Below are 13,427 nucleotides of genomic sequence, written 5' to 3'. Positions count from 1 at the left end.
AGAAGGAGAGAATCCCCAAGCAGATTCCCCTCAGAGCGCAGAGCCCACCATGGGGCTCAATGTCACGACCCATGAGATCATGACCTGAGTGGAAACCCAGAGTTGGTCGCTCAACTGACTGAGCCATCCAGGGGACCCTTCTCAGAATATCCTTAACAGAAATACCTCAGCCTTCATTCTGAAGCTTCTAAGGACTTGGAACAGTTCCAGTGGCTCATTCCCGTCTACCCTCTGCCATCTTGCCCTCCATTCCTGGACACAACATGAGTCCTGACTGGCATCTTCCATCCTGCCAGACAGGGTTCTCTGGTTTTTCTGTGCACTTCAATCTCTGACAAAGGGATCTTGAGCCCCCAGAAAATTTGGCACCTTTTTCCATTTTTGTGTATAACAGGAAGAATGGGGAAAAGAATTTATTGAAAAAGAATCCCAGAGAGTACATTCCTGGCTTGCCACTAACTCCCTTGTGGCATTTAGAAGGTCACGTCCAAGGTCTCTGGTTTCACTTCCTCATCTCTCACAGGAGGTATTGGACCAGAAGACTGCCAAGGCCCCGCCCAGGTCTAGCAAGATAAAATCTACCCTCCCTTGGAGAGCCCTGGAAAGTGGCCTCCATAGAACTGACCCCTCATGGCTGTAGGGACCGAGTGGTTGGTCCTACTCTGTGAGTGTGGTAGAGGGGCAGTGAGAGAGAAGAGCAGAAGTACAGAAGCTGGTGGGGCAGCCAACAAAAGCTTTAAAAATGGACAAATAAAACAATACAGAGGGAGAAAGACAAATACTGTATGATCTCACTTAAGTGGAATCAAAAACACCAAACTCATAGAAACAGAGAACAGATTGGTGGTTGCCAAGGGTGGGGGTGGGGGAAATGGATGAAGATGGTCAAAAAGTACAAACTTCCAGTTATAAGATGAGTAAGTTCTGGGGTTGTAATGTATCGCATGGTGACTATAGTTAATACTACTTTATCATATATTTGAAAGCTGCTCAGAGAGTAGATTTTAAAAGTTCTTGCCACACATGCAAAAAGTTGTAACTGTGTAATGTGATGGATGTCTTATTTATTCTTTTTTTTTTTAAGATTTTATTTATTTATTTGAGAGAGAAAGCACTGAGGAAGAGTGAGAGAGAGAAGCAGACTCCCCACTGAGCTGGGAGCCCCACATGGGGCTCCATCCCAGGACCCCGGGATCATGACCTGAGCCAAGGATAGATGCTTAACCAACTGAGCCACCCAGGTGTCCCATGATGGATGTTTTAACTAGCCATACAGTGGTGATCATTTTGCAATATACCTGTGTGTATACACACACTGTGTATACAATCAGTACTGTTTTGTACACCTTAAACTTAGACGGTGTTATACATCAATTATATCTCAATAAAGCTGGGGAGAGAAAGCAATGAAGATGAGCATTTGTATGACACTTCACAGATAAGTCAGGCTTTCATCTACATGATCTCATTTAAAAGTGGAGAAGCACTTTATGGAGTATAATCCCCATTTTATAGATCATAAAACTGAGGCCCAGAAGCTCTATGAGCTATCCTAAGTCACATGACTAAGAAATGCTAGAGCAGAGGCTACCATGCAAACCTGCCATTATTAGATCTAGTGCTCTTTCCACTGGGCCAGCAAAACTTGCTGAGTTTCTCCTTGACATCCAGCGGTAATACTCCTGACCCCAGCCCCTGGGGGGCCAGTAACCCTTCACCCTGCCAGGCCACGGGCTGCTCTGTGGAAACATTTCTTTCTTTCTCTTTTGATACCTTTTTACTCTCATCTATTATGACTTATGTTTTTTGGTTCCATTCATCAAAGCTTCTCATCATGTTCTTGTAGCTCAATTTCACCTCTCGAAGAAAAGCCATGGCACTCGGGATTTGCCTTCTCCATCTCTAAACATCCCAACACACAGTTATCAGGGCCTTAAAGGGGAAGTATGTATAGAGCATTTCCTTTTTTTTTTTTTTTTTTAGAGAGAAAGAGAACATGAGCAGGGGGAGGGGAAGGGACAGAGGAAGAGAAAGAAACAGACTCTCCACTGAGCAGAGGGCCCAACATGGGGCTCAATCCTAGGACCCCAGGACCATGACCTGAGCCGAAGACAGATGCTTAACCGACTGAGCCACCCAGGCGTCCCTGAATGGCACATTTCTTAAACGTAAAAAGTATGTCTCTCTGTTTAAACAAACAACAACAGCAAACCCTGAAGCCTCTTAGTGTTGATTTAAATTATTTTCACTATGCTTCTTGACTGTGCCCAAACTAAATATAAGCTAGATTTGAAATGTAATCGAAACTTCTTAAACGTTATGGCTCTTAGGTTATGTCTGGCCTTGCTGAAACGAAATCGCTCATGTGGGGTTAAACGTGTGGGTCTGCGTTTGTTTCTGCATTTGGCCTTAGTACCACCATTAGCGAACGGTGCCTGGGCACCGGACGCATTGTGGGAAACAGCACTGTTCATAACCGCAGGGCTCGTGCAGCCACTTCTGGATCATCAGACTCATACTTACCCAAAGCTCTGCCAGGAGCAAGCCTCGAAAGCCTTGAAAGCAGCTCTGGCCGTGGCGGCCATATGAGACCCCTGCCTTCTCCACTTAAGACAAGGCTTGTGTCCTGCTGGCCCGGTCTTGCTGTCAGCTGTTAGAGAAAAGATGAGGTAAAGGTGTGGATGCATGTGACACGTCTGCACCCCTGTGGATGTGGACTTTGAACTCTGGCTTTTCCTGCCCACGTCTCCCTCACCAGGGACGATGCCTTCGCAAACACCGTTGCAGCTGCGGGCCCTGAAGAGCCAGGGGCACTCAGGTCTTGTGGTCCCCCAGACGACCCAGGGGAGGCTCCTATAATTTGGAGGGATCATCACTGCAGACATCTCAGCCCTGCACAGCCCTGTGGAGAAGTAGTGCTGGGGGTTACAAGATGTCACATATACAGTTCTATGTGTATGTGGGTTAAAGGCCCTCCCATGCTTTTTGATAACTCTGTCACCTGATCACAAGTCCCCTAACCTCCCTGCACATCAATGTGTTCATCTAAAAGATGGAAACAATAATACCTGCTCTTCTCATCTTACTGGTTCTCAAAGTGTGGTCCCCAGAATGGCAGCATCAGCCCCACCTGGGAAATTGTTTAAAATGCAAATACTCAGGCCCTCCTACCCCAGGCCTTCAGAATCAGAAACTCTGGGTTGTGGGCAAGCAATCTGTGTTGGCACAAGTCCCCCGGGCGGTTCCAACACCCTCTGACGTCAGAGAAGTGCTGCAATAAAGCAAGGAAATAATGTACGTGAACGGCGTCTGCAAACCGCAGTGCCCGCAGCCTCACTTTGGGAACCACAGCTCTACAGAAATGTTGGTCGCTGCTGTATCACCCAGGCTCTTATTGAAACACAGGCACCCCTGAGGGGAGTAACACCTTACACTTTGACAGGTGTCAGTCACTTGCAACAGGGGTAGCCGGCAGTTAAGAATAAACACTTTCCAAGAAGAAAAATTTAGGAAGGTTGAGAGTCTCTGTGTGGTGGATAAGGGGCCAGGAGGGAGAAGGAAGAAGGGGACTTCAGTCATGTTCTGCCTCTGCCACTCACCAGCTACATGACCTTCAGCAAGTCACTTAAAGGACATCATAATTACGATAATGACCTCCATAGGGTTACTGGATTAAATGACACCATGCATGCAAAGCTCTCAGAGCGATGCATGGTTCATACAGGCATCTAATAAGTGATACCTGTCATTATAGCTGGGCGTCCAGGCTACCTGAGGCTACTTCCCAGGACCAGGCCCCTCTCCCATGTTGCTTGCCAGCTCCCCAACCATCCTATTATCGCTACTACTCTCATCATCACCATCAACATCCTCACTCCTTTTGCCCCAAAGTCCCCCGACTTTAGGCTTAACACTGCACCCTAAGATGTCCTGGAAAGTTTAACTGCCAAGGAAGGAAAGAGGCAGGGGCTTTTTCCCAGAATCACGTAGCTGTCTCAAAGGCAGCCTGGGCCACGTGCTGGTCTCCAGAAGGGACACTGGTAGGTGCCACGTTTTGAAGCCAGAAAGATGGCAGGCTACCGGAGGAACAAAGTCCTTCCTTTATATGCATCCCCTTTTCTGGTCTGGAGGTGTGGTACAGCTCGAGGTGGGCAAAGCGGACAGCCTTTGTCCATTGTTAACCACTGGTGGATCCGGCCAGCCCAGATTTTATCTCTTGGGTGGCTCCAGGCACCTGTCTGCCTGGGTTCAGGCCTCTGAGATGGGTCATGTGGGCTTGTCTTGTCTTCCCTGGGATGACTCAGGGCCAGCAGGCCAAGAGTCGCCCTCAGCTCCCCTCCCGGTAATGAGAGGTCAGATTCCTTCGGATTTAGTAAGCGCACTCCTTGAGGCTGTCTTTTGTCACTCATCCACAGTGGGAATTCTCCTTTAATGAGCAGGGAGGCACACCCTCCTGAATGGGGGCGGGGGTGGGTTGCCATTCCAGGTGGCACGTGAACAGGGCTGATTTCACAGTGACCAGCCCAAAGCTGAGGGACCGAGCGTAGGCCCGGCCTGAGTAGTCTGAGGGGGACACGCCTCCTGGGCCTGCCTGGCCGGCCCTTTCCAGCCTTCCTGCCCAGGCTGCAACTCCCCCACACCCCACCTGCCCAAATAGCTCCAGGGAGATGCTGCTGCACGTGTGGAAGGCCGAGGAAGGTGGAAGAGCCGGGGTCCTGAGTGCTCAGTGATACCTGACTGGAAACCCAACAAAGCTACAGCTGGGCACCGTGCTCTAGCCAGCTCTGCACTCAGAGCCCCGGAGAGGCCTTGCCTTCCCGCCGTGCTCTATCCTTTACACGCTCACACACTGTCCCACCCTGGTCCGGACCCTCCCCACAGCAGGAAAGTAGAATGAACCTTCTCTGCAGCTCAGAACTATTGAGGGACACACTGGGTCACATGCTGGTAAGGAAAAGAATTCGGATTCAATCCCATGAGGCCTGACTCCAAAACCCATCCATTTGCTTCTATGGCACCACTGGTTTTCAAACTTCTATTTTAAAAAAGAATTGTTTGAACATCTAAAAAGAATGCCTCACTGTATTCTCCTTGTAACGTCCTGTGAATCTGTAATTATTTTAAAATAAAAAGTGGAAAAAAAAATCTCTGCAGGGCCCTGATATATAAAATACATCAATGAGATATTATGAGAAGTCAGGAGAGGGGCTCCCCTTTCAGGGGCAGTTGAAAAGGAGCATGGGGGTTCCTGGGGGCCCGGAGATGTTCTATTTCTGGAGCTGTGCTGGTTCCACAGGTGTGCGCAGTTTGTAAAACCTCACTGACCTGTACCTTTATGATCACTGCCTTTTTCTAAATAAATGTTAAACTTGAAAAATTAAAAATCAAAGTGGAGGTGCTCGGCTGAAAAGGAAGAGGGGCTGGGATTTGCTCAGCCTCTCTTACCATCTCCCTTCCCTTAACCTCCCGAGGTCCCCAGGGTCCTGCTGAACCCAGCTTGGAATCTGGGTCCTGATTCCCCAACTATAATGTGAATGGCTGGGTCAAAGGCCCTCAGCTCCCCGTTGATGCTTCTATTGCCATTTCCCGTCATCCACTTACAAACCAGAGCCCTCAAGTTAAAAACCACCATTCAGACGTGTGCGAAGAAGAGCCTCAGCCTGGATGTGGAGGACACCACAAAAGGACGCTGAGCGAGAAAGGAAACGACAGGCTCCGGGTCTACCACAGAAAAGCTGTGGGCCCGCCTGGCGGGGGCAGCCTTACACAGAGAGCACGGGTTTAGAGTAGGGGATACTCAAAGAAAACTGGGTTTTTAAAAAAGACTTCTTTGGACAAAAGAAACTGGTTCAGACTTTCCCTGATCACAGGGAGCCGAAATTAACAGCCATTCAACAAATTCCGTAAGTAGAAGGCAACCGACAACATAAAACAAAGTAGCAAATCTCATTCACGTTCAAAGCTTTCACTTGATGTGGCTTTGATGAAGACTTCTGGGTGGACCGGGCCCTTCTGAGCAGCATGCCTCAGCCGGGTTGTTTGTTCCCTCACGCTTGGAGGACGTGGGTAACATTTTCTCCTGTAACACACCAGTGAGGGTCCATCGTTCCCTGCCCACTACCGCACCTGCAATCAGCGGCAGCTGCCCCCACACAGTGAAGGGCAGCAGTTAGCCCACTGCGAGGTCAATTGGACCAAAATGAAGCCATGACAGTTTAACAGACCCTCTCAGAAGCCTATGGGAGGAACGCTTAGGTGGGCTCCCCCAAGACGTCAGAAAGTTTGAAAGTGAACTTGCTCCTGCTATTTGCAATAGCAGGGTCTGCTATCTCTGTGTCAAACGGCTGCTCTCCCGCCTGCTGGGGGATAACGCTGTTAGAGGGAAATCTTTTATGAGCTGCTGTTTCTAGAAAGGGCTATTCTCTGAGGTGTTAGGAAATGATAAAAACAGTAAAGCAGACCAAGGACCCAACCTAGGTGAGAGGCGAGAGGAGGGGAGGAATAAGGCATGCAGGTGTCAGTGTCTCCTTCTTGGTGACATGGCTTTTCTGTGAGGTTCTTTCCAGTTCAGCAGCACTGCACTTAACCTCAAAGGAAGCAGAGTTTTGTTCTATTGAATTTTCAGGCCAAGTGGGAAACTCTTTTTAGATACAGCATTTGTCATGGGAGAGCCCTGTTCTTTGTGATTTCTGCCCAGAACACTCTCTACCTTGGGACTCCTCCTCTGCGGAAGAATGGCAGGGAAATCCCAGTTGGTCAAAGTAGAAGCAGCCAACTGCAGCACAAAGCCCCTTTAGTAAAAGCCAACCCCACTTAGACACAACCATCAAAGGGTTCATCTAGCAGAGTAAGGTAACAGCGTGGCCTCTGTACTTTCAGGACATCAGGTTGTGGGAGGCTTACTTTTAATACCCATATATTAGAATCCTTCCAGAAAAGAGACCAGCATGGTAAAGTATCTGGGAGCTGAGTCAGTTGAAGAGAAGGGACATGTGTAGCCCAGAGAAGAGAGGACTTATCTGGGGATGGGGTAGTGCTTGGGGGAAGAGCTATGACTCTTCTGGGTGATGACCATCTGAGTGATTCTAATGAGGGCTTGTCCAGTACAAAGTCCTAGATAGGGTTTCCCTATGGCCTGGTCACAGATCTGAACACTGGACATACTATGAACCCACTTAATGCTCACAACAGCCTTATGGGGTACTGACTGTTGTTATCACCCTCATTTTACAGAGGTGGAAACAAACACAGAGAAGTAAGTGATTTGCCCAGTGTCAGACAGCTATAAATGACAGCTGGAATTTGCACCCAGCTTTCTTACTAGCCCAGGATTGCTCAACCTTGACATGACGAACATTTGGGGCTAGGTAATTCTTTGGTGTGGGGGGATGTCCTGTGTATTGTAGGATATTTAGTGGCATTCCTGGCCTCTATCCACCAGATGCTGGTAGCACCCCTAGTCATAGCAAAGAAATGTCTCTAGAAATTCACAAATGTTTCTTGGAGGGCGAAGTCACCCTCAGTTGAAAACCACTAAGCATGAGTCTCTTGGGGTGGGACAGCTGGCTTCATGCAGGAGAGGGGACCTATACTACTGCCTTCCTCTTCCATTCTGTTGTGGAGGCCTCAAGGACCTCTCTCCTGGAGGCTTTATCATGTTCAACCTAACTGAACGGTGTGATTGCATTGGAGCCTACAACTGCCTAGGGACATCCTAGCCCTAGATGTTGTTTGATTTTTTAACATGTCCAATATTTCCTAATTTTACTCTCATTTGCCTCAGCGTCCCAAAAGTCAAAGGCCAGAAAGCAATTCCAACTCACTGGGGCAAAAGCTGAGGGGAGGCCTAAACCAAAACCACACACATTTTTATGGGGCGCAGGTTGAGGCTCTCAGAGACAAGCTCAGACAGATACTGCTCATGGTAACACACTAGGACATGGATAGCCTGAGCGGGAGAGGTGAGTATGGAGACAAAGTGTAGGAGGCCTGCCATTTCCACCCTCCTGGGAGACAGCTTAGTGTCCCAGGCTACTGTGACAGGGCCAAGGACAAGGTTGAGGAACACATGGTCCAACTCAGGCCTTGTCCTCTTTCTTCTGGGTCACCAGCTTCCTCTGCTTTCACCTTCTCTCCTGAAGAGCCCAGAATCTTTAATCTTTCACCATTAAGTATGATATTAGCTGTTGGTTTTTTGGAATGGCTTTTTATCAACTTGAGGAAGTTTCTAGTTGCTTAGAATTTTTATCATAAATGGGTGCTTAATCTTATTAAGTGCTTTTTCTGCATTGATCAAAATGGTGAAATGGTTTTCCTCCTTTACTAAGTGTCTTAGTCCATTCATGCTGCTATAACAAAATATCAGATTGGCTTATAAACAATTGAAATTTATTTCTCAAAGTCCTGGGGCCTGGGAAATTCAAGATCAAGGTGCCAGCAGATTCGACATCTACTGAGGGCTCACTTCCTGGTTCATAGATGACTATCTTTTTGTTTTGTCCTCACATGGCAGAAAGGATGAGGGAGTTCTCTGGGGCCTCTTTTAGAAGAGTACTAATCCCATTCATGAGGGCTCTACCTTCACAACCTCATCATCTCTCAGAGTCCCCATCTCCTAATAGCATCACATTGGCGATTAGGTTCCCACATATGAATCTGGGGACATATACAGTCTGTAGCACTAAGACAGATGTAGTTTTATGGAGATAAGAAAAAGTGTGGCATATGAGATCCTGCCATGGAAAGCTCCAGACTTCTTGGAGAAGAGGTGTGAAGGTGACATAGGATTAAAAAGACCACAGCTTTTCAGTCAGCAGACCTGGCCTTTGAGACTTCGTTCTACATCTGACATAAGCAAGTTGACCGAACAACTTTGAGCTTCAGTCTTCTCAGATGTAAGACAGAAGAAATAATCCCTACATGGGAAAGCTGTGGTGAGGATTCAAGCACACCGAGTAGAGTCTAGCACATTTAACAGTAGACACTGGGGGCCCCTGGGTGGCTCAGCCGGTTAAATGTGTGACTCTTGATTTCAGCTCAGGTCACGATCTCAGGGTCGTGAGTTCGAGCCCCACCTTGGGGTCCGAGATCAGAAAGGAGCCTCCTGGAGATTCTCCCTCTCCCTCTGCCCCTTCTCACCACCACTCGCACGTTTGTGCACTCTCTCTCAAATTAATAAATAATTTTTTTAACTGTTAAAAATAAATAAATAAACACTGTTGCCTATGCTGCTGGACATGAAACTCCGAGGCATCGGTCCTTGAGCGTGAAGATAAAGTGTGCCCAGCTGGGATGACAAACACCCCAATGCAGCTTCAGCTCAGGGCGGAGAAGAACACTTCCAGGAATGTCTGGATAAAGGCTTCTCTACGTCTGTCCTGTGTGCCTTGTTATCCTGAGTTACAGGATCGATTAGATAAAGTAGCAGACTGATTACATAAAAAGCCATATACAGCCAAAAGTGGCATTGTTTTTGACTAAACAAAATGCTCAGATGCTGCAGTATCTGCATACAAAAGGTACCAAGCCCATCTTTTGCAAGGCGGCCATTTTTTTAAGTCACAGGTTAACAGAAATTCCTGATGACTAAATATACAGTCACAGAACACCATTTTGGATTTCCAATTCAATTTAAAATCTATCTTTAAAATTATCATGGCAATTAGTGTCATCCAATCCTCGGAATAGCCTACACTGGGAGTAGGGTAATTTAGCACGTCTCAAAGCGTTACATCAAATCAGGGATATTAACAGTGTGACACGAATAAAAGGGTCCTTTTTATTAAGTGGTCAAATAAATGTGCAAACACTGAGTTAATCATAGTTAAGCATTCTTTTTAAATCTCAGGACTTTAAGATACGAATGTGCAATGCCAACTTCCAAGAGGAACATACAGGCCGTAGAGTTTCCCAAACACCACATTTGATTTTAGAACTCTTTCACAATCACTGTCTCTTTGGTTCCAAAAGCACAAACTTTAGGAAGGCCTAATGCAATTTTACATATGTCTTAGTAACCTTATACTTCAGAATTTTCAACCTCCAAATCAAACATTTTTAGAAAAATCCACACAAGTTCACTCCTTGCAGCTTTCCACAGAACCCAACCCTTCGGAGGCTATTAATCAGTAGGATTATAGTCTCGTCAAGTATTATTACTCCTACTTTGCAAGTGAGAAGAAACCTAACAAAGAGTGCTAACCACGTGATATATTTCATCTAAGTGAATTGGCTCTGCTTCCTGGTCACATAGGCGTCACTACCACCAGTTGACAGCAATAGAAGGAAATTAAGTGACTTGTCCAGGGTCACACACAGCTAGTGGCAGAGAGTAAGAAAAAGAGTTACCATTGACTCCAACCACCTGAGGTGAGCAGGTCACTGGGATGAAAATGGACACAGGCACATATGCCGATCCCTCCGGAGGACCGCACATGGCGGGTGCTGCTGACTCACCTCCAGCCAACCTGCCTTTAGGTGGGGCTTTGGGCAGAAGAGGGAATGCATGTGTAGGGGTTACAGAGCTTTGAGCTACCTGAACAAGAAGGCTTTGTTTTCTGGAGATCCCAGCTAGTAGCGCAAAAACCGTCACTCGGATCTGCAACGCTGGACTCAGCTCTCGGACTGGTAAGGCTTTTTCTGCAGCCCGTGTCAACCTGACTGCTTTGACTTTATGACTAGTGCACTGAGGAAGGAAGTAGGCAGAAATCCTTCAGCAGATGTTCCATGAATATTTTTCACTGCCCCAGCCGTGCCTGGTTTTCAGCTGCATAAGAAGAGGAGAGAGAGAGAAAGGAAAGCCCAGACCTTAAAAATTCAGAAAATTGTGGGTGGAGGAGAGCAAAGAAAATGTACAACCTGGTACTCAAAATTAAAAGTTGTTCATATGGTGGTTACTCGATTGTATTAATTGGCAAGCAATTGCCAGGGTGTGGGAAGGAAAAGACCTCGTCGGAGGGAGCTAAGTGTAATTTAGTAATTCCACTAAGACACGAACAGACACTTCCTCAGATGTTTGGAAATCTGACTTTACACGTAATTTGTGGGTGGAGGGGGGAACGCAGGTTTGCCTTTATTTTGAAGACGCCAAACATTGCCCCAGTATTCCAGGTTTAGATGTGAACATTTTCATATTGGTCAGGGGAGGGAGGAGCGGGCAGTGAGGTGCTAGCTTCCCAAACAAAAGCGGCAGCTTCTGTCTTAGCTGCAAAAACACTTGGCTAAATCATCCAGCAGTTTTCTTGGGTCCATAGACAAAAGCCACACAGAGGAAGGGGATAAAAGCTGAGAAGAAAGTGGAAAGTTAATCAGAGCGTGTAGAAATGGACCTGCCAAATGAATGGCACCAAACCCCCAGACAGGCATTTTTATCTTCTGCAGGGTCATGGGTCCTTGTGGGAATCTGATGGTCATTGATAGAAATGCACAGAACTTTGTGTAAACCTAAGTTACTCTCTGTCTTTCTGTGGCCTCATCATGGACCTTCTGGGCATGTAGATACTAGATTAAGAGGCCCAAATCTTGGCAGAAACCAAACTTAACTGGCAAGTGGCATTATGACTTTGTGCTTGAGTTTTGAGATAATTAGCCAAGACAACTTTTAGAGCTATCTCTGGGACCACTCCAAGAAATCATTTCACTTAATCATCCAAGGTAGTCTATTAAATATTGGCTGTTCTGAAAAATTGGCCTGCAATCTGCCAATTCTGGTGACTTATTAGAAATGACAAAAGACAATCCCCTGCAGGATAGATTTAGATTCCATTAACCCCTACCTGGATGTGGTGCAAATATTGAACAGAGTGCCCTGGTTTACTGAGATGGGGTTTGGGATGGGATCTGCAAACACCACCAACTATCGATTACTGAGGAATTGATTTTGTCCTTGGCAAAGCACACAGCAAAATAGGCTGCAAATGCCTTGTGCTTAATTTGACAAGAACCTTCTTCTCCCACACAGGAGGTCATCAGCAAACATTTGGGGGTGGGGAGAGCTCAGGCAACAGGAGAAATGTTCAGGGTTCTCCATAAAGTGGAGCTGGTATTCTCCCTCTGCTTCCAGGCCAAGGACCTCACGCAGGCTCCCCACCATGGCCAGGCGAAAGGTGAAACTGATCAGCCTTACCAATCCACTCATAGGTCTTGGCTACCTTTTGGGTTAGCACAAGGCATGATGGAGAGAAAGATGACATTGACCAGCCACAGAGTTTCTTTCCCCAGACCTCAGTAAGGAAGGCATTTCCTATATCCTTTCCATGCTTCTAGGTCCCTCCCGAACAACGCCCTCCGAGATCTGTGCGGGTCATCCTACCTGGAGCAGTTTCCCCTGCCTGGGACTGCAGTATTTTCTGAATCAAGATGAGGGCTGGGAGGAGTCCTGGTCTGGGACGCTGAGAGTCATCATAACCGTGGCTTCCCTCCCAAGATGGCGGCTGAATGGTGGGTACAGGCAGGCGTCTTGGCAAGTTCCTGAAGGCCAGTGGTGTGTGAGCTTGTTTGTAGGGCAGAGTAACTGCAGCCCGGCCACTCTGCGGCTCACCTTCAGTGACTGCTAAGTAAACTCCTGATAAATAGGAGGGCACCTCACACTGGGGTCTAGATTCTGGCCGACATAAGCATTTCAGGTGATTTTTAAGAAGAATTAAATAAGAAAATTATTAGAACAGAGGAAAATTATACCATGAACCAAATTTCCCACCGTCTCCTCCCTTTCTTACCCCCTTCTGTGAATTAGGACAAGACCCAAATTCTTTGCCTTGGGAACAAATCTCCCACCCCAAACCAGCTTGTATCGCACCAACATCAGCTGGGAGCCGTTGGTTTAAGGTTTTAAAGAGAAGTGAAGGAAAAACACACAGAGAGAGAAGGGGGGGGAGTATTTGCACTGGTATTACATGGATTAAATCTAAAATTGTCTCGTGAGAGGAGGCATTTCCTTTCAGCCAAGCTTCCTGTGTCTCAAAAAATCATAGTGTTTCATCCAGCTTTCCATTCAGCTTAACAATTTAAATCTGTTTCCAGGGGCGCCTGGGTGGCACAGCGGTTAAGCGTCTGCCTTCGGCTCAGGGCGTGATCCCAGCGTTATGGGATCGAGCCCCCACATCAGGCTCCTCCGCTATGAGCCTGCTTCTTCCTCTCCCACTCCCCCTGCTTGTGTTCCCTCTCTCGCTGGCTGTCTCTATCTCTGTCAAATAAATAAATAAAATATTTAAAAAAAAAAAAATCTGTTTCCAGCAGTCTGAATGGAAGTCTGGGGTGGACTCCGTGAGACAGCTTTCTACTCAGATTTTCTGAAAATACTTAAAATGAAAAATTTTAAAGTTACACTTATTTATGCCTNTCTGTTTCCAGCAGTCTGAATGGAAGTCTGGGGTGGACTCCGTGAGACAGCTTTCTACTCAGATTTTCTGAAAATACTTAAAATGAAA

General features: G+C 46.9%; 1 long non-coding RNA gene across 1 annotated transcript; it reads right to left on the bottom strand.

Annotated features, from left to right (window-relative positions):
* Window positions 1–2,536: 2,536 nt before the first annotated feature.
* Window positions 2,537–12,598, bottom strand: LOC117803957. The gene is made up of 3 exons (XR_004628074.1): window positions 12,311–12,598; window positions 10,535–10,765; window positions 2,537–2,902 (listed from the first exon to the last, which is right to left on the bottom strand). It is a non-coding gene; the product is annotated as an uncharacterized LOC117803957 (long non-coding RNA).
* Window positions 12,599–13,427: the final 829 nt, after the last annotated feature.

This window comes from Ailuropoda melanoleuca, chromosome 10, assembly GCF_002007445.2.
Source record: "Ailuropoda melanoleuca isolate Jingjing chromosome 10, ASM200744v2, whole genome shotgun sequence".
Classification (NCBI taxonomy): domain Eukaryota; kingdom Metazoa; phylum Chordata; class Mammalia; order Carnivora; family Ursidae; genus Ailuropoda; species Ailuropoda melanoleuca.
The sequence above is the reverse complement of the archived record's forward strand: the minus strand, read 5'-3'. Positions and strand labels throughout refer to the sequence as shown.